The 26,496-nt window shown below is 41.8% G+C and overlaps 1 protein-coding gene across 2 annotated transcripts in view; it reads left to right on the top strand.

Moving 5' to 3' along the window:
• prkcq (protein kinase C, theta) overlaps positions 1 to 26,496 on the top strand; it is a 328,186-nt gene that overhangs the window by 154,201 nt on the left and 147,489 nt on the right. The gene's annotated exons all lie outside the window — the stretch shown is intronic.

Genomic DNA, 26,496 nt, shown 5'->3' with positions numbered 1-26,496 from the left:
TAACATCTCTGAACAGATTGATTAAAATATCTGCAGGATTATATATCTGTATGTGTGTGACAGGCAGTTTTATATCATTGACTGAAATATTCAAAAGGGATATTGACGTAGTGTTTAGCCAAGAGACACAATGTCATGTTGTAAGGAGTGCATGATGTGAAATGCACTCTCCTACCTTGAAACTGCCTTTAGAAATTATTTTTTGTTCTCTTGTGGGACATGGGCATCACTGGCTGGGTCAGGATTTATTGCCCGTCCCCATTTTGCTCTTGAGAAGGTGGTGGTGAGCTGCCTTCTTGAACCACTTCAGTCTATGTGCTTTAGGGTGACCCCCAATATCATTGGGGAGGAAGCTCCAGAATTTTGACCCAGTGACAGTGAAGGAATGGTTGGTGGATGGCTTGGGGGGGAACTTGCAGGGGGTGATGTTCCCATGTATCTGCTGCCCTTGTCCTTCTAGATTGAAGTGGTTGTTGGTATGGAAGGTGCTGTCTAAGGATCTTTGTGAAATTATCGAGAGTTGGCAGAATTGGAGGGAGCACTGTCACTCATGGTTTTTATCCTGTCTAATGTATTTAAAAAAACAAGCTTTTTAACTGAAGACTGTGACCTTTTAATAAAGTCTCATCCAGGTTTCACTTCGTGACACATACAGTGATAGTCATAGAGTCATAAAGATGTACACCATGGAAACAGACCCTTCGGTCCAACCCGTCCATGCCAATCAGATATCCCAACCCAATCTAGTTCCACCTGCCAGCATTTGGCCCATATCTCTCCAAACCCTTCCTATTCAAATAACCATCCAGATGCCTTTTAAATCTTGCAATTGTACCAGCCTCCACCACTTCCTCTGGCAGCTCATTCCATACAAATACCACCCTCTGTGTGAAAAAGTTGCCCCTTAGGTCTCTTTTATATCTTTCCCCTCTCACCCTAAACCTATGCCCTCTAGTTCTGGACTCCCCCACCCCAGGGAAAAGACTTTGTCTATTTATCCTGTCCATGCCCCTCATGATTTTATAAACCTCTATAAGGTCACCCCTCAGCCTCTGACGGGAAAACAGCTCCAGCCTGTTCAGCCTCTCCCCATAGCTCAAATCCTCCAACCCTGGCAACATCCTTGTCAATCTTTTCTGAACCCTTTCAAGTTTCACAACATCTTTCCGATAGGAAGGAATCCAGAATTACACGCAATATTCCAACAGGGACCTAACCAATGTCCTGTACAGCCACAACATGACCTCCCAACTCCTGTACTCAATACTCTGAGCAATAAAAGAAAGCATACCAAATGCCTTCTTCACTATCCTATCTACCTGTGACTCCACTTTCAAGGAGCTATGAACATGCACTCCCAGGTCTCTTTGTTCAGCAACACTTCCTCGGACCTTACCATTAAGTGTGTAAGTCCTGTTAAGATTTGCTTTCCCAAAATGCAGCACCTCGCATTTATCTAAATTAAACACTTACACTTTCTGAGCTGGTTAGGAGTAAGGAATGCTGTGTCTTTTGAATGGCAATGTCATTTGAACACGGAGGAGCTGGCGATATTTTTGTGTTGGAAGTTCACTGTAAAATGTCAAAGGCATTTCTCCTTGTTTGTTTCACCCAGGAACTTATCAAGGATAAAATGCATAGAAGGGCATAAAATACATTCAGCAAAAATTCAGGGAGCCTTAAATTGTTAGCAGAAAGTGAGGACTGCAGATGCTGGAGATCAGAGTCAAGAGTGTGGTGCTGGAAAAGTACAGCAGATCAGGCAGCATCTGAGGAGCAGGAGACTCGAGGTTTCGGGCATAAGTACTTCATCAAGAATGCTTATGAAGGGTTTATGCCTGAAACGTTGATGCTTCTGCTCTTCGGATGCTGCCTGACCTGCTGTGCTCTTCCAGCACCACACTCCCAACTGCCTTAAATTGTTGACAACGTGACTTACTGAACTGTGCTGAAGAGGTCAGGTGACAATGTTACTGGACAGTAATCAAATGGACTCCAATTAATGTTTGAAACTTTGGTTCAAAGTCCACCACAACTGCTGCTGCAATTTATTTTGAATATAAATCTTGAAGTTAGGCTGATGTAATGATTGCTGTAAAAATCCATCCGAATCACTCATGTCTTTTGCTGCTGTGACCCACACATGTGACTCCAACTCACAGCAATTTTGGTTTACACTTAACTCTCCCAGCCACTCAGTTTAAGGGCAGTTTGAGATGGGTAATAGTTGCTGGCCCAGGCAGTAATGGCCCCACATCCTGTGATCAATTTTTTAAAAAATTAGAAACTTTGTGATTACAACTTAAACTGTCATTGCCAGCTGCAAATGAGACATCATCACTCAGCTTCATTAAAACAGCCGAAGTGTGGATGTTAGCAATGATACTGAGAATAAATAATCAGTTTAAAGATACAAATTCAAACAGGTTTACCAATAACTTTACAATGATTATTAAAAGTGTATTTTGGAATGGTTGCAGAACAGAAAAAGGCCATTCAACCCATCCTGTCTATTCTGGGTCCTGCAAGATCTAAGTTTGTTCTCTTCAGAGAATAATCTAATTCACTTTTAGATATCATGATTGACTCTGTCTCTATTGTATGGTCTGATTGTGCAGTCCAGCTCCCAACAACCTGCTGCATAAAGTTATTTTTCTTCAAGGCATGCCTCAGCCTGTGCTTCGGTTCCTCTGATTTTCAATTTTTCAAGTAATCAGAACTTTATCCCCCCATCTATTCTGTTCTGACTTCTCATGGTTTTGTAAATCCCCCCTCAACCTTCTGTTCAAGAAGAACAGTCTAAATTTCATCCCTGTCTGTATGGAACTGAAAGTTCTCATCCCTGGACATTCAATTGTCTTCCCGTCACTCCCATAGGATAGGTGCCCAGAATGAAACACAGTAATCCAGGTGGTGGTGGTGAGGTGACAATGTCACTATAAAACCCGTCACAGAAGTGGCAATGGCAACTCACATCGATTATCGTAAAAACCCTATAGGCTCACTAATGCCCTGCAGAGAAGGAAATCTGCCAGCCTTACCTGGTCAACATGTCACTCCTGATCCACGTCAATGTGCTTGACTCTTAAATGCCCTTTGAAATGGCCTAGCAAGCTACTCAATTCAAGAGCAATCAGAGATGGGCAATCCAGTCTTAATAATGACACCCAAGGTGTGTGAAAGAATAAAGAAAAATATGAGAAGGTCAAACCAGTTATTTATACCGATTTACCATAGCTTCCTTGCTTTTGTACTCTAAACCCCCATTTTTATAAAGCCTAGGATTTATTTACCCATCTCTCAGTTATTTCCTTCAATGCTTTCTACACATACACACTCAGGGCTCTCTGCTCCTGCACTCACTTCAGAATTGTATTTTTTAATTTACATTGTCTCTGACTGTTCTTCCTATCAAGATGAATCACTTCACACTGCTCTGCATTAAACTTGTCCACCGATTCCACCAACCTGTCCATGTCCCTTTGTAGTTTAATACTATTCTCTACACAGTTCCCAATCCTTTTGTTTTATTCTCATTAGCCCCTGCTGGTTTCTTTGGTCCTAGTTGACTCTTGTTCTTTATCTAATATTCAGGTGATATTGCCTTTACCTGAAGTTCCAGTGGCTGCAGTTTATAGAGAAGGCAACCTGAGCAATCACCACTTTGCCCACCAAAGGCTTGAATTTTTAAATAAAATGTAATATTTCAGAAAAATAAATCACTTTGTGATTTGTGAAGAAGGGCCACTGGAAAGAGTGCTCCCTTATTAAGAAAAGCCACCTTTGACAACACAGCCCTTCCATCGCCGTTTTCCCCCTATAATTTCTGATACAATTGGAAAATTTTCAATCCTTCTTGTTTTGCGTTTGAAAATTTACAATTTCCAGCTCCGTAAGTAAACCAAACCTCAGGCTGGAACTAGACACTGAAACTGGTCTGGGAGCTTATGCGTTCCACATGATGTTGTACGTCTGCAACCAAAACAAATGTGAATATTTTCAAAGTTAAGCAGAATGATGCAGTGTACAGGACGGGTTTGATTAATGGTTCAGTACTTGCAGCAACAACTACTCTGCCAACATATGTTTAATTGAGGTGACTAGGCTTCCACATCTTGATCAAACATCATTAAACAATTAATCTGATTCAAAGCTGAGTTGAGACATTTTTATACCTTCAAAAACCATACTTATGTGTCGTTAGATCATCCCTCTTTCCCACCTCTGAGACGGTGCTTTCAATCACCCCCTCTCCTTGCCGTTTTCAATTTGAAATAATTTCCTTGTTTCTCCCTCTGGTTAATCATTCTTAGTTACTGCGTCATGTCTACAGGTTGTTCCTATAGATGTGAATGGTAGTTTGGAATCTGGGTCGGAAACCTTGTTTATATCCTTTCTGGTTATGCTGCCACCCTGAAGCTTGACCTTTCTCTGCAAAACAAAAGTGAAACACTAAGGACATGAGGATTCTGAAATGAAAGCAGGGATATAGGATACACAGCAGTTCTGCCCGAATCTGTGGAGAGAGAAAGAGAGAAAATGGGTGGAATCTTCTGTTCTGGCTGACGGTGAGTGTGGAGGCAGGATGGGTACTTGATGGGGCAGGGATGGTGTGTCACCCAAACCCAATCATTCCCCCAACCTTCACCTCATTATCGACCTTCCATTGTCATTCAGGCAGAACCAATCTCTGCCCTTCCTTACCACACCTCCTCCATCACATCATGATCCTGCTGCACTGTGAAAACTCCCCACCTTTGTCTGGCCGCTCTGCTGGGTGGACTTGAGGATTATCAGATCTTTTCGTGAAATGACAGAGCAGACTCAAAAGACCAAATGGCCTATTTCTGCCCCTATGTGTTAAGGTTTTGTGGACCATAACCACAACAATTCTGTGGGGAGGTTTCCTCATCGCTGATGGTCCTAACAGCTGTGAAATATCTTTAAATACCCTGGCATAGCCAAAACCTGTGGCACCCCTGTATAGCTCTTTCTGCCTAAGTTGCACCCAACAGTGGCGCTGCCTGGTTCTGCAGGATCTCGCCTGGGGTCCTCGCACCTTGTTACTCTGCCTGCCATCCTGAATTGGAACACATACTCTGTAAGATGGCACTGAGCGGGTGGGTAGGTGCATCACACATCAGATCCAATGGGCTCAGGCTATGGGAAAGGTCCCAGCAACAGATCCCTAACATCTGTGTGTGTGAAAATCCAGCTCCGAATGTCATCTCCAGGTGAAGTTCAGTTAAATGGCAAGTCGTCACATTTAATTTTTCTCTTTATTTAATATAGTATTTTAGTTTTATATTACGAATAGTTAAAGTAAAATGTAAAAATTGCAAAAGCAAGGTTGACAATGAAACTTTGTAAGAGACTGATCCAACCTTATCTGGAGTATTGTATTTAAAAATAGTCACATACAAATGAAGGTAAAGACTTTAGGAAGGAAGCTGAAAGATTTATGAGGATCTCCAGAGAAATATATGGCTGGAGAAGCTGAGAGTATTTTCTGTTGAATGGGCATTTGGAAGAGATGTTCACAATTATGGGGGTTCTAGGTGTTCCAATACACTCAGGGAGTTCCGGTTGCTCTGGCAACACAAATTCTCCACTTGCAAATCGTAGTCTGGAGCAATGCATATTGACTTTCTCTGTAACATGGTTCTCCCACACTTACTGCGTGCCATTGGTGTGTGTTGGAAAGGTTTACAAGTTGATCATCAAAACTGTGTGGTCATCTTTTGACCACACCTTCCTTAGTGATCAAGGAATGACTTGGAATTATTCAGTTTTGAAGTCTGAGGAAGGGAGGTTACCCACTGCACCTTAAGAGGGGTTCTAGACAGAATACATTGAAAGAGGCTGACATGAGGAACAATTTTTCTATGCAGGGAATGGTTGTGATCTGCAATTCCTGCATGAGAATGTAATGGAGCAAATTCAATGGTGGTGTTCAAGAGGCAATTGGAGAAGCCCTTCAAGGAAAATAATTTGCAAGACTGCCAGAAAAGAGATTGGCCAAATTGCCATTACAGTGAGCCAGCACAGCTCCAACAGCTGAATGGCCTCACTCTGCCCTTGGACAATTCTCTGTTGCGGTGAAGAATTGGAAATAGGAGACCTCTTGCTCCCCTGTCAGGGATCAGGCTGTTTCAGCCATGTGTGTTAATTCAAAAAATGCACTGACAGTCTCAGTAATATTTCCCTGACACTTCTGCAACCTTTCCTCCCACTCCCCGGTAATGTTAACAGTGTTGAAATATATATTTCTCAACGTAAATGTCATTTTCACCTTGTCCTGTGCTCTATTCAGCTCCAGTACCCTGATGGGAGTGTTTGTAAGGTTTGTTGGATTAAGTGGGTCAGCGATCCCCAGCTCTCCAGTTCCAGGTGGTCTCTGAGTACTGGAGGAGGTCAGTGTATTGCCTGTTCAGATGGATACCTATGCCACAAGTTACTTATCTTGTAGCTGGGAGATGTAGGGGTGTGCTGTTGTACAACAGCAGGAGGACTCACATCCATTCTCAGGAAATTTGCTTTGCCAGACATCAGAGCAATAGATAAAGCAGGTCTTAGAATCATACATCACAGAAGAGGCTCTTTGGCCCATTAAGTCTGTTCTGCCAAAACTCCTCGAAATCTACATTAGTTCCACTTTCCAGCATTGGGCTTATAGGTTTCAAGTCCTCATCCAAGTTTTTTTAAAAGGTTATGAGGTTTCCCACTTAACCACCTGGAGAAAGTAAGGACTGCAGATGCTAGAGATCATATTTGAAAAGTGTGGCACTGGAAAAGCACAGCCGGTCAGGCAGCATCTGAGGAGCAATAGCCCGTCAACACATTCCTGATGAAGGGCTTATGCCCAAAACATCGATTCTCCTGCTCCTTGGATGCTGCCTGACTTGCTGTGCTCTTCCAGCGCTACACTTTTCAACTACTTTAACCACCTCCCCAGCAGTGCATTCCAAACCCCCAACACCCTCTGGATGAAAAACCTTTCCCTCAAATACGCTCTGAAATTCCTGTCTTCCACCTTAAAAGTGTACCCCCTTGTTAGTGAAGGGGAATAGTTGCTTTGTCTCCACCTTTCCCTCTGCCTCTCCTCATTGTGTCCGTCTCAATCAGGCTCCCCGTTAACTCTCTCTGCTCCAAAGAAAACAACCTGAGCTCATCCAGCCTCTCTTCGTAGCGAAAGAGCTTCAGCTCAAGCAACACCTTTCAAATCTCCCTCCAGTGCCATCATTTCCTCCTGTAGTGAGGTGATCAGAACGGCACACATTAAGCCAGTTGTGACCCAACCAAAGTCCTGTACAGCTCCAAGCTGGATTTGATGGGACTGTGAGGCCAGTTTCAGTTTTCACAGTGGAATTTAGAAGAATGAGGAGGGATCTTTATAGAAACATCTGAAAGTATGACGGGAATAGAGAAGAGAGAAGCAGAGAGGTTGTTTCCACTGGTGGCTGAAACTAGAACTGGGGGGCATAGCCTCAAAATAAGGGGGAGCAGATTCAGAACAGAGCTGAGGAGAAACTTCTTCAACCAAAGGAATGTGAATCTGTGGAATTCCCTGCTCAATGAAGCAGTTGAGTCTAACTTGAATATTTTTAAGGTAAAGACAGATTTTTGAACAGAGAAGGAATTAAGGATTACGGTGAGTGGGTGGGTAAGTGGAGCTGAGTCCATGGAAAAGTCAGCCATGATCTTATTGAAGGGGGGAAGCAGGCTCGATGGGCCAGATGGCCTTCTCCTGCTGCTCTGTCTTATTTCTTACATTCTTAATGTTATGGTTTTACCAGAGTGCCAAATAAGCAAGAAACAGTGATGTGAAATGCTTCTGTTCACAGCCACAATAGGGAGTTACCAGCGTTTGCTTTTGAACATATGACCATGAGAAATAGAAACAGGATAAGGTCATTCAGGATCTGAGCCAACTGTATTGCTCTATTGCTTGATGAGATCATAGCTGATCTTCAACCTCAATTTGACTTATCAGTGTGCTTTGACTTATCACTTCCATTCCCTCAAATATCTTTCCATCTCATCCTGGGAATATTCTACAGCTGAAAATCTACGGCTCTCAGCAGTGAAAATTTACAAAGATTCATAAACTGAGTGAAGCTACGTTTCTTTAAAACAGTCCTCCTTAGTCAACATCTTCTGTGCTCACTCTCTGATTCCAGTTTCTCCAACCGAGTGAAATAGTCCTGTGGCACATAGCCTTTCATATCCTCTCAGTGACCTCTTACGTTTCAATGAGAGTTCCTCTCAGTCTTCTACACTTCAGAAAGTGTGGGCTTATTCTTCTCCTGATTGATTCCTGGTACAATAATATTGTCCTCTGTTTATTACAGAGCAGTTTGAAATAGCCAAACAGTTTACTCCTCCTTTCTCTTAGTTTCTTGGGAATCAGTCTAGCCTAGTTTTGTTGCATACCTGTACTCGATCCTTGGAGATGGAGATTAAAACAATGCACAGTAGATTAGATTACAGTGTGGAAACAGGCCCTTCGGCCCAACAAGTCCACACCAACCCGCCGAAGCGAAACCCACCCCTACCCCTAACCTAACACTACAGGCAATTTAGCATGGCCAATTCACCTGACCCTGCACATCTTTTGGATGGTGGGAGGAAACCGGAGCACCCGGAGGAAACCCACGCAGACACAGGGAGAACATGCAAACTCCACACAGTCAGTCACCTGAGGCGGGAATTGAACCCGGGTCTTTGGCGCTGTGAGGCAGCAGTGCTAACCACTGTGCCACCGTGCCTCCAGCCATGCTGTCAGCAAAGGTCTGTACAACTGTAGCAAGACCATTTTGTCTATCAGGGTAAGCCGCTTTCTCTTTCCTTTGATTTTAGTACTTTCTGTCTCCCTTCTGTCTCCTTATGGAGAAAATTAAAAATCACACAACACCAGGTTGTAGTCCAACAGGTTATTTTTGGAAATACAAGTTTTCAGAGGGCTGCTCCTTCATCAGGTAGCTAGCTCTGAAAGCTAGTGCTTCCAAATAAACCTGCTGGACTAGAACCTGGTGTTGTGTGATTTTTAAATTGTCCACCCCAGTCCAACATCGGCACCTCCACATCTTTTGCTTTTGGTGTGTGCCAACGTTCGAGGTTATGAGTTGAAAACCACCTGCCACTTGCTCCTGTTTTCTGAGCTTTGGTGATTCAGTAACTGGACACCAGTGTCCAGTGGCTTCAGGAGAAATTTAAACTACATTTCCAAGCTTAGAAATTGTTATTTTTTTAGTGTAATGAAAAGTTAGATTAAGTATGAGCACCCAAACAGGATATTAAACGTTACAAATCATTATTGCACATTCTAATGTAGCTAACTACAGCATGCAGTCTGGCTGTGGGCAGTGCAGAATGGTACTAAAGTTTAATTCTGTCTGTATCGAATTTGCAGATCCCACAAACTGGGGTAAATGGTCATTCAACTAACCTGCTCTGCCCACAGACATGATCACTATACAATGATCAAAAATGAGTACGTTGAACTCAGATTTGGCTTGGCTTCCCGTCCTTGCCAACCAGGAGCAAGCTAACACTCACTATCTTGCATTACATTTGTCTGGCATTGCAGAGAGTGGAGGCTTGGCTTAGAGAGCAGGAGAGGTGAAAACTGAGGGGGAAGACATTTCCTATTTACAGTGAGTACAGCAGTCCCTTCTTCAATTATCAGCACACACCATCAATTGAATAATTATGCAGAAAGCTCTAACCAAAAATAAAAGGGACACCATCAGAGGATTACACCTGCACATCTTTTTCAAAAGTAAACACAGCCGTTTAACAGACAATGCAGGATGTATGCTAACCACTAACTTTGAGTTAGAGTACAGGAAGCCTTGATAATTACACGTTAGGTTGTTAACTGTGTCATCATTATGGCTGTGTTAGGTTTCTAGCATTTTAAAATCTGCCATCAATGTTTAATTATGCAAACCTCTCAAAAATAAGTTGCAACTATTCTTCTTTTTTTTCTCTTTTGATGGTTAATGGTTTCAGTCCATTTTGCAGCAGTCACATCCACGGGAAGTAACATTGACTACACCTGTATCCAACAATGCAGCTTTCTGTTACGTAATATGCGATCAATGCCAATTTTGAGGTTTTGAGGGCTTAATGCAAGGGGTGGTTAAAACTCAGTTAGCATAATTCCTAAAACAATGCTCTGAATTTTCATGCACTTCACTGGATCGTCATTGCTTAGTTATATCAAATAGAAAGTCAAAGATGCAAAAGCGAGACAATTCTTTACATATTTAAATTGCGGACACTGAAATCTGAGTTGTTCACTTATTTAAAAATGCAATCATTCTAGAAAAGTGGTCTTGGGTCTTTTTCAACTCCTGAGATTGACAAAATTAATCCAGCAAGGAGAGGAAACATGTCTTTACATATGTTCAAATCCTTTCTCATTCAGCTTATCTGAAAATTCTAATTCATTTCATGTGGAATTTTCCCTTTATTTTGTTTCATGTTACTTAATTTGAATTATTGGCTTATTTGAATTGTTTTAGTGCAGAATAATTGGATTATCAGCAATTGACTGCAGAACCTTATCACTTCTTTCAAAAGCATATCACTGGCACGCATCCAGAATTGCTACTTTGAAGTGAAATGACAAATTGCTGTTTCCTCTATTGATTTTAAGGCTTTGTAAGAGGAGAAGGAATTGGCTTTCTGTGACTTGACAAGTGGGGCAACTGTTTCATGCACAGCAAAATTCAACAAATAGAGGCCAGTTATTCTCTCTTTACTTATTGACCAAGTGAGGAATACTGATGGAAACTCAAAAGGTTATTTTACATGTTTTCACATTGTGTCATGGGAGCTTAAAACTCTGTTTAAGGTTTCGTGTGAATTAAGGTCAGTACTTGGTTTAATGCAGCACTCCCCCTGTACTGCATTGGACTGTTAACTCAGATTACAATCTCAAATACAGGATTGAGTACTGCATGGTCAACCTTTGTAAACCTTATCAGAGAGGCAAAATACTCTTTCCATTGGTCTGTGTGTTGATTGAAGCATTTGGAAGAGGAAATGGAATTAGTGAAACAGTTAAATCATTGGTACATTGTGCATTCCTCCCAATTTACAAGCTGCATTGTCAATAGGTTCCTTCTTATAAGACCATAATAGTAAGTGTTGAACGATTGTGTGATCCAAAATTAGTTATTTTTGAAAATCCTCCAATTTCTCTCTAAGTGGCCAATCCATTTCATAGAATGTAAAAGTGATATATATTAACCCTTTGGTAATCATTTCAATCCTACAAGAAAGCCCAGAGTAAGAAAAATGCCATTCACCCCCATGGAGCAAATTTCATGCAGTAAATGTAGGGGTTTAGTTTGATTTGGTTGAGTTCAGTGGAATGGATGATAGTGAACTGCGATTTTTTTTTGTTTGCTTTCCATTGACAACAGTTGATTTTACACTATCGCGCAGTATCAAATTGGTTCCCTATATCCATCTATTCATTCAAGTGTGGACTTCCCTCTGTTCCAAACAGTTGCTCAGCTGAATTTATGAAACCCTAAGTTGCTGCTTCTGCCTATTTTCTAATTTATTGCTGGACTTTTTATTTCTTTATCTTTCTAATTTTTTCCCTTAAGAATTTGTACTTAAGAATCTGTACCTAGGTACTTTGGTACCTAAGATAGTGCCATAAATGGCAACTTCTAAACATTTCACTCTATTCATGTGAGTACATGTGGCAATAAACTTTATCCTAATTATAACAAAAAAAGTAAACTTGTAGAGAGATTTGAAGCTTGCTTTGCTGTGTGTGTGCACTTTGATGTAGTAGCACTATTAATTCATTTGTTTGGATCTCTTGATATCATGTGTTAATGGTCTTCATTAGTGGGAAAAGGTTTCAGAACCTTTCATTTGTGGAATTAAGTGGGTTTCTTCAAGTCAATTAGGTGCTATCTTGTCTGTGCCCTTTGAACTGCATATTCTCTACGTGTGTTTGTTTATTCTGTGCAACTCTGGCTATTTAGTGCCATTTTTAATTCATTTACGGATGTGGGCTTCACTGATTCAGAGGACATTTATTGCCCATCCCTAGTTGCTATTGAGAAGGTGGTGCCTTACTGAACTGGTGGTGTCCATTTTGTATAGGGACACTCACAGTGCCATTAAGGAGGGAGTTCCAGGATTTTGAACTAGAGACACAGAAGGATAAAGATAAATACTTCTGCTAATCTGGTAATGGCCTCAACATTGGCTTCTCCAGCTTCAAAAACCTTCCACCCGAGCCTTATCCCACATCCAGTACACCCCCACCCCCTCGCCTCCCTGACCTGACCTAACCTGTCCATCCTGCTAACCTATCCGCTCCACCCCTTCCCACTCGTAATGAAACTGCTCTTTTAACAAGGTTACCTTGTCCTTGGGCTTTTTTTTTTCAGGAGGTCATAAAAAACACAGACTGCAAAAGGTCTGTGCTTGGAAGGGTTTTGGGCCAGTCTTATTATAGCTAACAAATACTGCCTCAGGCAAAAGGCTTTCCAATTTTAAAAAAAACCTTGTACAATGAAAGAGGAGTGGCCAGTTCTCCCAGTTCAGCTTCTCTCTGGTTTCAGTTGGTTAGCAAGCAGTAGTGTTGTGAAGCTGCTGGACCCAAGAGAAGCAGAGCTATGCAGACCCTTTCTCTCTCTGACCTCTCTCCTATAAGATCCTGTGTTTGAATTTACCTTTTGTGCCAATGGGGTGTTTATAGATCATTGAATCCCCACAGTGTGGAAACAGGCCCTACAGCCCAACAAGTCCACACCAACCCTCCCGAAGAGTATCCTACCCAAACCCATTCTTCTACCCTATTACTCTATATTTACCCCCTAACTAACACATCCCTGAACACTACGGGCAATTTAACATGGCCAGTTCACATAACCTGCACATCTTTGGATTGTGGTTGGAAGCCAGAGCACCCACAGGGAAAATGCCTGTGTGGAACTGCCACAGTCTCCTGAGTCCATGTCCTGAGGCAGGAAATGACCCCAGTTCCTTGGCGCTGAGAGGCAGCAGTACTAACCACTGACCCACCGTATGGGGATTGTTGCAACTATTTGGAAGAGTATCATTGAGTTGGGATGAATCTGTTGGGTTTTCGGATAGGTTAAGTTATTCAGTATTCTGTTCTCTTTTGTTTGTATTTCATTTGGTAACCTTGTAAACGAATTGTTTTTGTTTAAAACTATTTGGTTTAACCAACTTCATCCCACCTGGGAAATCCACATTACAACTGCTTAAAACAACTAGCAAAGTTAGGGTCTGGGCTACTTTCTTGAACTGTCTTGAAAGGGTCTGACCTGGTCCATAACATACTGACCAATAACAAAAACCCTCACCTGCATCTGCCATCACCATCCCACGCTCCGTTCCCTCACTCCAGCACCCCTCCCTCTATATACTTCTGGGTTCCTTTCCCCCTCTCCAGTCCTGATGAAGGGTTTCAACCTGAAACATTGATTTTCCGGCTCGTCAAATGCTGCCTGACCTGCTGTGCTTTTCCAGCTTCACATCGATTAAGTTCTGGCAATCGTTTACTGGAGGCCTCAAAGAGACACAAATTAAGGTTTTCTGCAAAGACTGTTACATTACAACAATGGCTCCAAGCACTTACAAAAAGCAGTTGATTGGCTGGAAGGAATTTGGGAAGTTATGAGGTTGTGAAAGGTGCCATATAAATCCAAGATTGCACCCTACCCCTCCAATCATATGACGATAGAAAGTGGCCTAAATAAAAAGTATGCAACTGTCATTCCAAGAATGTAAACAGAATCCAATGCAGCCATGATGATCTAATCTCTCTCAGCAAATCACTGGCACTTCCCCCCCCACTTTGCCCTCTCTCCCAACTTCAGCAGAAAAACAAAGCTGGTTCTTCGATTTCACAATCCTGGATGGGGAGGTGATGGCCAAGTGGAGTTGTTGTTAGACTGTGAATCCAGAAACCCAGGTAATGTTCTGGGGACTCTGGTTCAAATCTCATCATAGAATTCAACTTCAATCTTTTTTTTAAGAATGGAGTTAAGAGTCGAATGATGACCATGAAAATTCTGTCAATTTTCAGGAAACCCCAATTTGGTTCATTAATTTTCCTAATTTTGCCTACAGAAGATGTCAATGATTGCAATGCGGTTGACTATTAACTGTCTTCTGGACAGTCAGGGATAAGTAATAAATGCTGGCTGAGCCAATGGTGCTCACATCCCGTGAATTAATAAAAACAAAGGCATGAAAATGCTCCTTCAGAGGAAAACATTGAGTCTATTTGGTTTGCTAAAGAAAGCACATTCATAAGATGTCAGTAAATCTCAATGTCAGTAAGCCTGATATTGAGATTTACTGTAAAGAGAGTTTTTTTTTCATTGTGACAGAATTCTGGCAGCAAATTAACAGAATTTCAAGACCAGCCTTTCACTCAGGAGCAGGAATATGTATTGCATCTTGTGTCCGCTCTGCCATTCAACAGGATCATGGCTGATTGCTTTGAGTTCCGAATTTTACATTCTCATCTACCCCCCGATAACCCTCAATTCCTCTGCCTCATAAAAATCTATCTATCTCTACTTTAAAAAGATTCCTGCTTCCATTGCCTCCTGAGGCACAGAGTTCCAAAGGCACCAAATTCTCTGAGAGAAACAAAAACTCTTTGACCATTAGGGCCAACCCCTAATTTTAAAATATGCTGTAGTTCTGGTCTCATCCAAAATAGGAAACATGCTTTCCATGTCCACCTGGTCAAGATTACTTGAGATCGCATACATTTCAATCTAGTTAGTCAATCAACATTTGTATCTTCCAGTGGAAATAAACTTAGCCTGTCCAAACTATCTTCTTAAGCCAACCCATTCATTCCAGGAATCAAGCTAATAACCCTCTTCTTTGGCTCAACATATCTGTCCAACGAAGCCACTGAGGAATCAACAAACCATAGAGAATTTCAATGTTGTTGCAGCATTTGAATCTTAGTTGGCATATAGCAGATTGTAGAATAAAGTATTAACATTTAGCAATTTTTAATAGCAAGACAGCTAACAATGGTGTAAAAATAATTACAAACCTGAGCAATTTAAAATTGATGTTGCAATTTGTATTCAATTTCAATCTACGATCTTTTACATCCAACCTTCATGTTACTGCGTGCTGATTTTATTTATCTCTTCAATCTTCTATGGACCTTAAGACTTTGCCTTGGCTTTCCAAGAAAATTATTTTTAAATGTGAGATCTACAGCTGTACTGATTTTACTTCACCCAGAGCCAACCGGAAAGTAGTTGCATTTCCAAAATGTAGTTCATGAACTCAGGATGTTTCATAGCACTCTGTAGGCAATGGAAAACTCTTGAAGTGTTACTGTCATGGCATTGTAGAAAGCAGGCCAGCCAATTTGCTCACCGGTGATGAGATGATGGCAAAATAATTTATAAACGGTAAAGTCACCATCAGGCTGCTTTCTCATTCAAGAGTGATGATTGGTGGTGATTTGAGCTAAGAGTCACCACACCTCCGGCAAGGGGAGAGGATGAAATAAGAGTCCTTCACTGTAACCTCAGCTGGTGTGGGAATTGAACCGACACTGTTGACATCACACACCAGTCATCCAGCCAACTGAGCAAAGCTATATTTGTTTAGTATGTCTGTTGGCGGTTGAAGAATAAATATTGGCCAGAGTATCAGGGTTAATCTGCTGCTCAAATATTGCAGTGAAACCACGTGAGTGCGCAGACAGAGCCTCACTTTAACAACTAACCTGAAGGATGGTGCCTTTGGCAAGTTCTCAAAATTTCAGGTCTCTCACTATCTATAAAGCCCAAGTCTATTGCCACCTAATCACTGCTGATTAAGAACAACGTTTTGACAGCACATTTACCACAATACAACACCCTAAGGAGCAATTACCAAACAGAAATTGACACATAAGGAGATGTTAGTCCAAGAGGTGGGTTTTTAGGAACCATCGTTAAAAAGGAAAGGCAGGCAGCAGGAGAGGTCTGGAGTGGGAGGGGGGAGGGGGAGGGTTGCAAACCCTCATCCTCTCGCTTTCCAAACCCTTATCCTCTCCCTTTCCAGACCCTCATCCTCTCCCTTTCCAAACCCTCATCCTCTCCCTTTCCAGACCCTCATCCTCTCTCTCCCTTTCCAGACCCTCATCCTCTCTCCCTTTCCAAACCCTCATCCTCTCTCCCTTTCCAGACCCTCATCCTCTCTCCCTTTCCAAACCCTCATCCTCTCCCTTTCCAAACCCTCATCCTCTCCCTTTCCAAACCCTTATCCTCTCTCCCTTTCCAAACTCTCATCCTCACTCCCTTTCCAAACTCTCATCCTCTCTCCCTTTCCAGACCCTCATCCTCTCTCCCTTTCCAAACCCTCATCCTCTCCCTTTCCAGACCCTCATCCTCCCTCCCTTTCCAAACCCTCATCCTCTCCCTTTCCAGACCCTCATCCTCTCCCTTTCCAAACCCTCATCCTCCCTCCCTTTCCAAACCCTCATCCTCTCCCTTTCCAGACCCTCATCCTCTCCCTTTCCAAACCCTCATCCTCCCTCCCTTTCCAAACCCTCATCCTCTCTCCCTTTCCAAACCCTCATCCTCTCTCCCTTTCCAAACCCTCATCCTTTCCCTTTCCAAACCCTCATCCTCTCTCTCTTTCCAAACCCTCATCCTCTCCCTTTCCAAACCCTCATCCTCTCTCCCTTTCCAAACCCTCATCCTCTCTCCCTTTCCAAACCCTCATCCTCTCTCCCTTTCCAAACCCTCATCCTCTCCCTTTCCAAACCCTCATCCTCTCTCCCTTTCCAAAATTAGTCCTGCAAGAGAAGTCCTGACTTTTCATTTAAGATTCCAGTACAAAGATGTAATTGACTGCACCTTAACAATAAGCGATGACTGCTTGGCATTAACATTTCCTGTTTAATAAAATTATAACAATAAAGGATAGCCTGTGCCAAGCACTCACTGACTGCAAGCTTCCCTTTCCATAAATCAGGTAGAAGTGTGTCTGATTACATTAGATATTTATGAATTCCATTAATGCGTTTTGTGGAAGTCTGTTGTTGCTAATTTGATGACATTTAGCTTGAACCAAATCCAAGTCATCACCATGGCAATTGCAAATTGGTTGTTAATATGCTTAAACTAACATTATTGCAGCATCTACATGGATTTATGAGCTCGCTCACTCGCTCTCTCTCTCTCTGCTAGTTTCACAGCCACTTCCTATTCTCAATGTCTTACAGGGAGAACAATCTTTGTTAAATAATGTCGAATAAATCTCCCTACATTTACATACATCGTGATAATGCAATTCTTGCTGAAGCATTGCAGTATTTTTATGTTTTTCAGTGGCAGATGGTTACTCCTCTACCCTCAAAAAAATGCTTTTGAAAATTTATTTAATCAAACAAAAACTGCTGTATCGGTAAATGTCAATACAAGTTATTGCCTGATAGATTTTTTTTCTTGGCTGCTGTCCTTGCAGTATATCCCAGAAAATAGTGTACTCAGCCAAGAGATGTTTCATAAGGAAAAAACATTTTGTTTTCCCCATTTAAAGACCTTTCTTTGACATTTCTCTTGTTACCCATCCACCCACAGTCTCATCACCGCCCACGTCCATAGATAAGCATTTCACATCAGGAAAGGATGGGTGAGTGGCCTTTTTGCCAGTTGCTTGTTTGTGCTATGTACAAGTTTATAATTAAAACGTCCACAGAAAATGGCCTAGAGTGCTTTATTCCCATGTTCTATCAAGACACACATCAACACAATACACCAGCCTCTACCGAATGCAATATTTTTACAACTGAGTGAATCCAAAATCAGAGTAAGACACTTGTATTTTCATATTCACCCTAAAATCTGGAAATTCTTCTTTAAATCATCTTACCACTCTATCTCCCTTTACGCCACTCCTTAAAATATGCCTCTTTGACCAAGTTTCTAATCACCTACATGTCTGAGCATCACATTTTGTTTCATAAGAGCTCTGTGCCTTGGTGTGTTTTGTTAGGTGCCATACAGGCACAAGTCATTGCTATCAATATTACTGTCACACTGTCCGAGGGCCCAGTGTCACTAAATCAACTCTCTGCTCAATTTCACTACAATCCATTTTCAGTTGTGCATTTTGGAAGGAGATTAGAGGAGTTGGCAGTATTAATGTGGTGACTGAGGTACTGCCATGGTTACTTGTTCGATGATGCTGTGGTCATTAAGTTGGGCAAATTGTCTGAAGGAACATGAATTGTCAAACACATGCACCATTGTTTCTTTCTCCCTTACCTCAACCAATCAGCTGGCGGTGGCTGATGTGAACCTTGTGTTTTGGAAACATGATAAAGAAAAAATATACATTTATATTCTATTTTTTTATTTGGTGGTGTATTGATAATGTCGAAACTTTATTGCTGGAACAGCACAGCAGGTCAGGCAGCATCCAGGGAACAGGAGATTCGACGTTTCGGGCACAGGTCCTTCTTCACCTGAAGAAGGGCCTGTGCCCGAAACGTCGAATCTCCTGTTCCCTGGATGCTGCCTGACCTGCTGTGCTGTTCCAGCAATAAAGTTTCAACTTTGATCTCCAGCATCTGCAGACCTCACTTTCTCCTATTGATAATGTCATCAAACTAGTATTCCAAAAACTGTGCTAATTCTCTGAGAACAAGGGTTTAAATCGCATCATGATGTTGGAATTTAAATTCATAGGAAATAGGAACAGGCGTAGGCCATTTGGCCCCTTGAGCCTGCTCTGCTATCCAATAGGATCATGGCTGATCTGACATTCCGCCTTCCTGACTTTTCCCCATAACCCTTGATTCCCTAACAAATTGAGAATCTGTTGAGCTCAGTCTTAAGTATAGACCAGATTTCTTCTCCCACTGCCCTCTGTGGCAAGGAGTTCCAATGACTTTCAGCCCTCTGAGGGAAGAATCTTCTTCTCATCTCTGTCTTAAACTGGTACCCCTTTATTCTGAGATGATACCCTCTGGTCCTAGACTCTCCCATGAGGGGAAGCATCCTCTCAACATTTACCCTCTCAAGTCCCTTAAGAATCCTGTATGTTTCAATATCATCCTCTCTCATTCTTTGAAACATTAGTTCACATAATCCATTTGAAATTGAAAAGTCATCTCAATAATGGTGGCCATGAAGTTCTCATCAGTTGTTGAAAAAAGACCATTCGTTTCACTAATGTCCTTTAGGAAGGAAATCTGCCATCCTTACCCAGTCCGGTCTACATGTGACTCCAGGTCCACGCAGCAATGTAGTTGACTCTTAATTGTCCTCTGAAATGATTTAATAAGCCATTCATTTCAAAGGCAAATAGGTCTAGGCAATAAATATTAGCTTCACCAATGATGTGCACATCCCATAAAAGAGTAAAGATAAATAATTAATTATATGCCCTGCCTATCATGATGTCAGGGCACCCTATAATAATTTGTGGCCATGAATTGGAGAATGAATGTGGAAGTGAAGACTGAGAGTAATAAGAAGTTCTAAGGTCCTAGTGAACAATAAATTATGGAAATTAATGGTGCAATGAATCTCGATATCTGACAGAGTATAGATTTGTATCTATGGGCTTTGGAACAAAATAAATGCAGAAGTTCAGTGAAGAAATGACCATAGTCATATTGATAATGTAATGACAGAAGAAAAGGTGTCATGTGGAGAAGGAGTTTAGAGGCGGAATAATTTTCAACGAAAAGTAAATATTGTGCCATGAGTTCAAACAGATATTAGTGATTTACGATTTTGAGAAGCAAGCAGATATTTTGTGGTATTGCTTGTGGGGAGTTTGAAGTAGATCAAGGAACCTCTGACACAATTTGTCGATCTAACCCTGGACCAAACATCTCACTCCACCCTGCACGCCCCCAAGTTTCCTGCAAATGCTTCAGTTTAAATTTGTGTTTAAAGTTAAGCCCAAAATTTGAAGCGTTGCAGGAAATATAGTCAACCATTTGGTTTTAATTGCACTTTCATGTCTGAACCGACAAGTGTTGTTACTTTTTGGTTCCTTGATTGCATTTTTATATTATCATTATAAATGACATTGAAAATTGAAATGTTTCCGTGATTAACTATTCCTAATCAAGCTGTGCCTGAAGTGTATGAATGATGGTTAAATTTACTTGAAATTGAATTTCAAACAGGAAGGCTAGTGTGATTCTGTCATCAGGCCAATTGTTTTGCTGGTTTCAGTTCTTTCTACCCATTTTCACATTCCACTGTCTTTTGATGACATTGGTGAAAAAGTTAGATCATGAGCATCAGCAATACAGGCAGATGAATCTGCATACATTCCTGGTTACCCCTTCAAAGGTACTCCCAGGCCTTAATACAGACTTTCTTTAGCAAGGTTGTAGTGGCTCAGTGGTTAGCACTGCTGCCTTATAGCACCAGGGTCCCAGGTTCAATTCCAGTCTTGGGCAGACTGTCTGTGTGGAGTGTGCACATTCTTCCCATGTTTGTGTGGGTTTCCTCCCACAGTCCAAAAATGTGCAGGTTAGGTGAATTGGCCATGCTAAATTGCCCATTGTATTAGGTGCCTCATTCAAAGGGATATGGGTCTGGGTAGGTTACTCTTTGGAGGGTTGGTTTAGGCTGAAGGGCTTGTTTCCACACTGTAGGGAATCTAATCTTTAAAAAAAAGATCATTATGCCCAAATCTTTATTCATAAAATTTATTAAAAGTACATTGCCAAAGCGTTTGGACTTGTAATGACAGAAAGTGCAATGAAATGCAATGTCTTCTCCCTAAGGCAAGCTCCACTCCTAGATGCCTCCACAAGGTTGTATTAGTCTTGTTGTTTACAGTGTACAATGTCAGGTACAATGCAGGGGAGTTGGGAAAGGTAGCACTCAAGAAAACTATTCTCAACGCATCATGCTCCACACGATATAATTTCAGTGCTCTCAGGAGGGAGCTGCTGTTGGGATTTGTCAGTGCTTTGTCCACATCTTGAGACAGAAGTGTGAAGGGCAGATTCGAACACACGCCAATTCTCAATGCAGACAATGAGCAGGGGAAGGCCTGGTCTCTGTGGTTAAATGTCTGAGGGCATTTCCCCCTCTCTTGTTTGTGCAGCATTTGGATGCAATTATGCAAAAAGCATACTAGAAATAAATTTTAAATTGCCTGATGAATAATTATTCTGTGGTGAGAGGGTGCCTCATTTTACCTAATGAGATAGTGCTTGAGGCACTGCAGGATAGTATGTGTGGGTGTTGGCATGACCATTGGAGAAGAACATTCTGGCAGCAATTCTATTTTCAGAGGCTGCATTTCAGAAGTCCTGATCATTTACACGATGCTCCTTTCATTGTGGAGCTGAGTCATTCAAGGTGAGTTTACTGGAAGCTTTAGGTTTACCCCTTAAATCAGAGGTTGGACAAAGAGATGGAACTTTGGGTTTTAATTCTGTTGCACAGCAACATTGGTATTTGTCTTAAAAGAAAAGTAGGAGATAATTCAGGCTTTGAATTGTCAAAAGATGATTTCAGTGTTGGCATTGAACTGACATATATAAATTTTAACAAAAGTGAATATCTTGGCAAGTTTTCTTAAGTGTTTTATTCAAGTAATATTGCAGCAAATAAATTTAGAATTGAAACACAGTGTTATTCTGACAAAACATCTCCTGCTACTAATCATAACCCTGATGTCCAAGTTCTGTTAGTGATAGAGAAAAGACCACGTTCTGTCAGTGAGAGAGAAAAAGGGAAGGAGAGGCAGGACTATGTCTGATATGAATTGAATAATGAAAATAAGCATAATGTCCTTTGACAAAGAACACGCAAAACTGGAGAAATTCAAAGAGTCAGGAAGTATCTGTGCAGAAAAACGAGGTTACAGATCGATGAACTGGAGAAAGAAAGAAATCTAAGAGTTTTAAGCCAATGGAGAGAAGCAGAATGGACAAAGGAGAAAGCTTGTGATAGGGAGGATACTCAGTACAGATTAAATAACAAAAGATGGAACAAATAATAAAACAGAGTGGTAATGGATGCTCAGTAGCTACTACCTGCAAGGTACACTGCAGAAGCTCACCAAAGATCCTCAACAGCACCTTCCAAACCCACAACCACTTCTACCTGGAAGGACAAGGACAGCAGGTACATGGGAACACTGTCCCCTACAAGATCCCCTCCAAGCCAACCACCATCCTGACTTGAAAATATATCGCTTTTCCTTCACTGTCACAGGGTCAAAATCCTGGAATTCCCTCTCTAAGGGCATTGCGGGTCTCCAGGTGGACTGCAGCAGTTCAAAAAGACAACTCACCCCTCAAAGAGCAACTAAGGACAGGCAATAAATGCTGGGGCCAGCCATCTATGCCCAGATCCCACAAATGAGTAAAAATAAAGGTGAAGAATCAAAAGTTTTCTCCAATTAAGATGCAAATTGGTACATAAAAACCATCTGAATGGGATTTAAAAAAAGAAACAAGATGAAAACAAACTGTGGTAAAAGATTTGCTCACCCACGATAGGCCCACCAAAGCAAAATTGACTACACTGTACCAGAACACCCAGAATTCCCGAGCAGCTCACAAGCCGAATCAGACAGCATGCAGCGCACTTTAAGCTCCCATGGACCTGACAGAGCACCACAGATATCTCAAAGCCCTAAGGGCATTTTCACAACCCAGTAATTCCAAAGCCACACAAGAGCAGGACAGACAGACATGCACCAGCAAGGACATGCTTCAGGAACAGGACAATGGAAGCACCTCACCACTTTAGAAGAGACATTAACATCTACCTGTGAAGAGGAATGGAACCATCAATATTGTCAGGATATTCATCCAATAACTGTTTTCTAATTAGCATCCTTGTAATTAAATTACTCCATTTCCAGACACGTTGTAGTTTCCCATTTCTTATTCAGTGTCACTGTGCAGCATTACTATAAAACTGGTCTCATTCCCAGATCTGGGAAGAGAAATTCTGATCTACCTGTACAGACTGTCAGTTCTGTGTCGGCCTAATCAATTTCTCTTCCAACGATATTGCTTGCAATAAAGTGTTTATCAATTTCACTTCGAGCTGTGTTTGGTGATCTCTCACCTATTGGACAAATTTCTCCAACACAAACCCTTTGTAACACAAACAGAGGGAAGAATATGGGCCAAGTGCTGGCAAATGGGACTAGATTAGGTTGGGATGGACGATTTGGACCAAAGGGTTTGTTTCCATGCTGTACATCTCTATGACTCCAATTGCACAGAAGAAGATAGCGGCTGGTATAAAATTAAAGTTGTTGCGTGTTGGGTCAATGCTGAAGTGCAGCTCCTATAGTTGTATTGGGCTTCACCAGAAAACTGCACACAGGCCGAAGACAGACACATCAGCCTGAGAGGAGAAAGTGAGGTCTGCAGATGCTGGAGATCAGAGCTGAAAAATGTGTTTCTGGAAAAGCGCAGCAGGTCAGGCAGCATCCAGGGAACAGGAGAATCGACGTTTCGGGCATAAGCCCTTCTTCAGGAGGGCTTATGCCCGAAACGTCGATTCTCCTGTTCCCTGGATGCTGCCTGACCTGCTGCGCTTTTCCAGCAACACATTTTCAGCTCACATTAGCCTGAGAGCAAAGTGGGGAGTGAACAACACAAGCAATGACAAATCAAGGGTCATCCTTGCTACCTGAGCAATCGAGAGAACTGTTTCACAAAATGGTTACCCAATCCGCGCTTGGTCTCCCCAGTGTACAGGAGGCAACATTGTGAGCAACAGATACAGCAGACTGGAGCGAAAGATGTACAAGTCACTGTTCACTTGGAAGGCCGTGAATCACATAAAGATAGCAACAAAGCTCAACAGATAATGGGGAAGGCAAATGGAATTATTTCAAAGGGAATGGAGTATAAAAGTAAGGAGGTTTTGTTAGAATATTGAAGAATGAGAGGTAATGTTATTGAAACATACCAAGTTCCTACTGGACTTGACAAGGTAGAGACAGAAAGGTTATTTCCACTTGAGGGAGAATCTAGTACCAGAGGGGAAAATCTTACAATGAGAGATCGCACATTAAAGACAGGAAAGATGGGCCAGCGACAACAGACTGTGTGTGGAATGGGGTCAGTCTCCTTGCTATTGGAGGGGGCAGCATCATCAGTAGTGAGAACGTTGCTCCTCCCAGAGATCAATATGAGACTTGCAGGCTGACTGAGACTCCAGGCCGTGGCTAGGCCTGGGAGCCTGCATCAGTGGTTCTAAACACTTTTTTATAGAGATAAGGCTTAGACTTTCAGGACATTTTTTTCTTCCTTTTCGGCTTTCTCTTATTTCTGCTGCTGTTTTTTTAAATTCTGGTTTTGTCACAAAGGTGAAGAATGATGACTTTTTCAACTTTTCATTGTACTCACGTAATCTTATACTTGAGTACGTAACAATAAATTATAATTCTAATTCTGAAAAATAATAGTAATGCTAATTCTGAAATGAGGTGTGATTTCTTCTCTCAGAGAATAGGGAATCTGTGGAATTCTATACCTTGAGGGTGGGTCATTAAGTCTAACCAAGATTGATGGATTTTTAATCAGTAAGGGAATCAAGGGTAATGGGGAAAAGGCAGGAAAATGGAGTTGAGGATTATCAGATCAAGAATAACTTCACTGAATGGCGAAGCAAACTCAATGGGCTGAGTGGCCTCCTTCTGCTCCAATGTCTGATAATCCTGCTAGTCTTTCACAGTGAGAAGAGGGGAGGTGCAGGGACAGACTTTGTACCTCCTCCACAGAAAGGTGCAATAAGAACTGCAGGGCATGTTAGGAATGACTGAGCATCCCAGAGAAGCAGACCCTGTAGGGGTGCGGGGGGGGGGGGGGGGGGGGGGAAGGATGAGGGGGAAAATGTGTTTGATCTTCCCCAGTGAGTAGGAAAATATTGTGGGTGACAGAAATGGTGGAGGATGATGCGTTGAATATGATGGGATGGAAGGTGAGGACAAGGGGAACTCTATCATGCTTCTGGGAGGAGGGGTTATGAGAGAAATAGGTTGGACCCATTGGATGACCATGTTAACCGTACGTGGGAATCTTCAATCGAAGGAAAAGGTTGCATTGATGTGAAAAGTAGCATCATATGTGCAGGGGCAAAGACACTGAAATAATGGAATGGAGTTGTTTTGGTGTGAGGAAACATGGCTAAAATAGTAGCAGGAAATGAAGTTGAAGGTGAAAGAGTGAAAGTTGGAAACAAAGTCAATGAAACTTTTATGTCAGAAGCCATTTTAATCCTCCACTTTTCTGCCATGCTGACATCTCTGTCCATGGCCTGCTGAATGTTCCACTGAAGCTCAACACAAACTTGAGGGACAACACCTTATCTTTCTCTCAGCACGTCAATGCACATTTGGAAATTGTATTGATCTCAATAACTTGAGATAATGGCTTTAATTATGAGGTTATGGAGTTTATTACAGTTCTAGATGGGAGACCTCAGGTTGTTAAGCCTGAGGAGGAATGGGCTGGCTTTATTCACCTCCCTGTTGATTGGCCACAACAAGGTTAATGTTAAAAAAAAGGATCCTTTGTGGATGACTTTCTCCCAGACTAAACAAGTTCATGTTTTTAAAGGACGCAATGTAACCAAGACCTCTTGATTTATCAAGAGTGAGTTTATTAGTTAGACATGAGATAAATAATGCAACAAAAATTGACACATTAGAAATTAGAGGTGAGTCAAAATGAATGTTGAAAAATAAAAACAATATCAAGTTCAGTCTCTGAGTTTCATTCCATTTAATGATACCAGTAGGACTGATGTTGGGAGGTATGCAGTTGATTTCGACCTGCTTGGCTTTATAGGTCAGCTTAATGCTTTCGCCCTGTTTCCTTTTAACTGTGGCTTCATTTGTTTTCTAGCTTCTAATGAAGAGAGAGGCTTCCTCTTTTTTGAACCTGGGGTTTTCTCCGTTGTGACCCTGACAGTGCACACTTTAGCACTCTAGCACATACCTCAGTTTCAAGATTGGTTTTTAACCCAAATGTTTTGTGTATTCTTGAAAGGGGAACAAACCTAACATGTCCCTCACCCAGATCGTTGTCTTTTCTCCCAGCATGTTCACAGTCTGAGTTAGCTCGCAGGAGATCAGTGTTCAGTTTTCTTTACATTTCTCATTTTGGCATCCTTCTCTTTGAAGCTTTCTTGAGACCCATCAGGTAGAGCATTCCTGTGTCTCCCTCAAAGCGGAGGGTCACCCGCACAGGCCTTGCAGACACTCATGGAATTCCATTGCTCAGAATTTATATACTCACTCATTTTTGCTGAATGTTCGCTTTTTTAAAAAGATACACGTAATTAAAAATGAATACTTCCAGAGGTGATCCAGGATTAGGATCCATCATCATGACATTCCTGTCCGGACTGCAATCTATTTGATTTAATTCTTCCCCTGTAAGGGGCTTTAGAGAAAAGGGAGCCACTTGGGTTGATTTGCAATGCAGAGTGATTCCACCTGGGTGGT

Source organism: Chiloscyllium plagiosum, unplaced genomic scaffold (assembly GCF_037043375.1).
Source record: "Chiloscyllium plagiosum isolate Xiang-an unplaced genomic scaffold, Cpla_swu_hap1 HiC_scaffold_23, whole genome shotgun sequence".
NCBI lineage: Eukaryota > Metazoa > Chordata > Chondrichthyes > Orectolobiformes > Hemiscylliidae > Chiloscyllium > Chiloscyllium plagiosum.
Note: the sequence above shows the minus strand (reverse complement) of the source record. Positions and strands in the feature narration are given on the sequence as shown.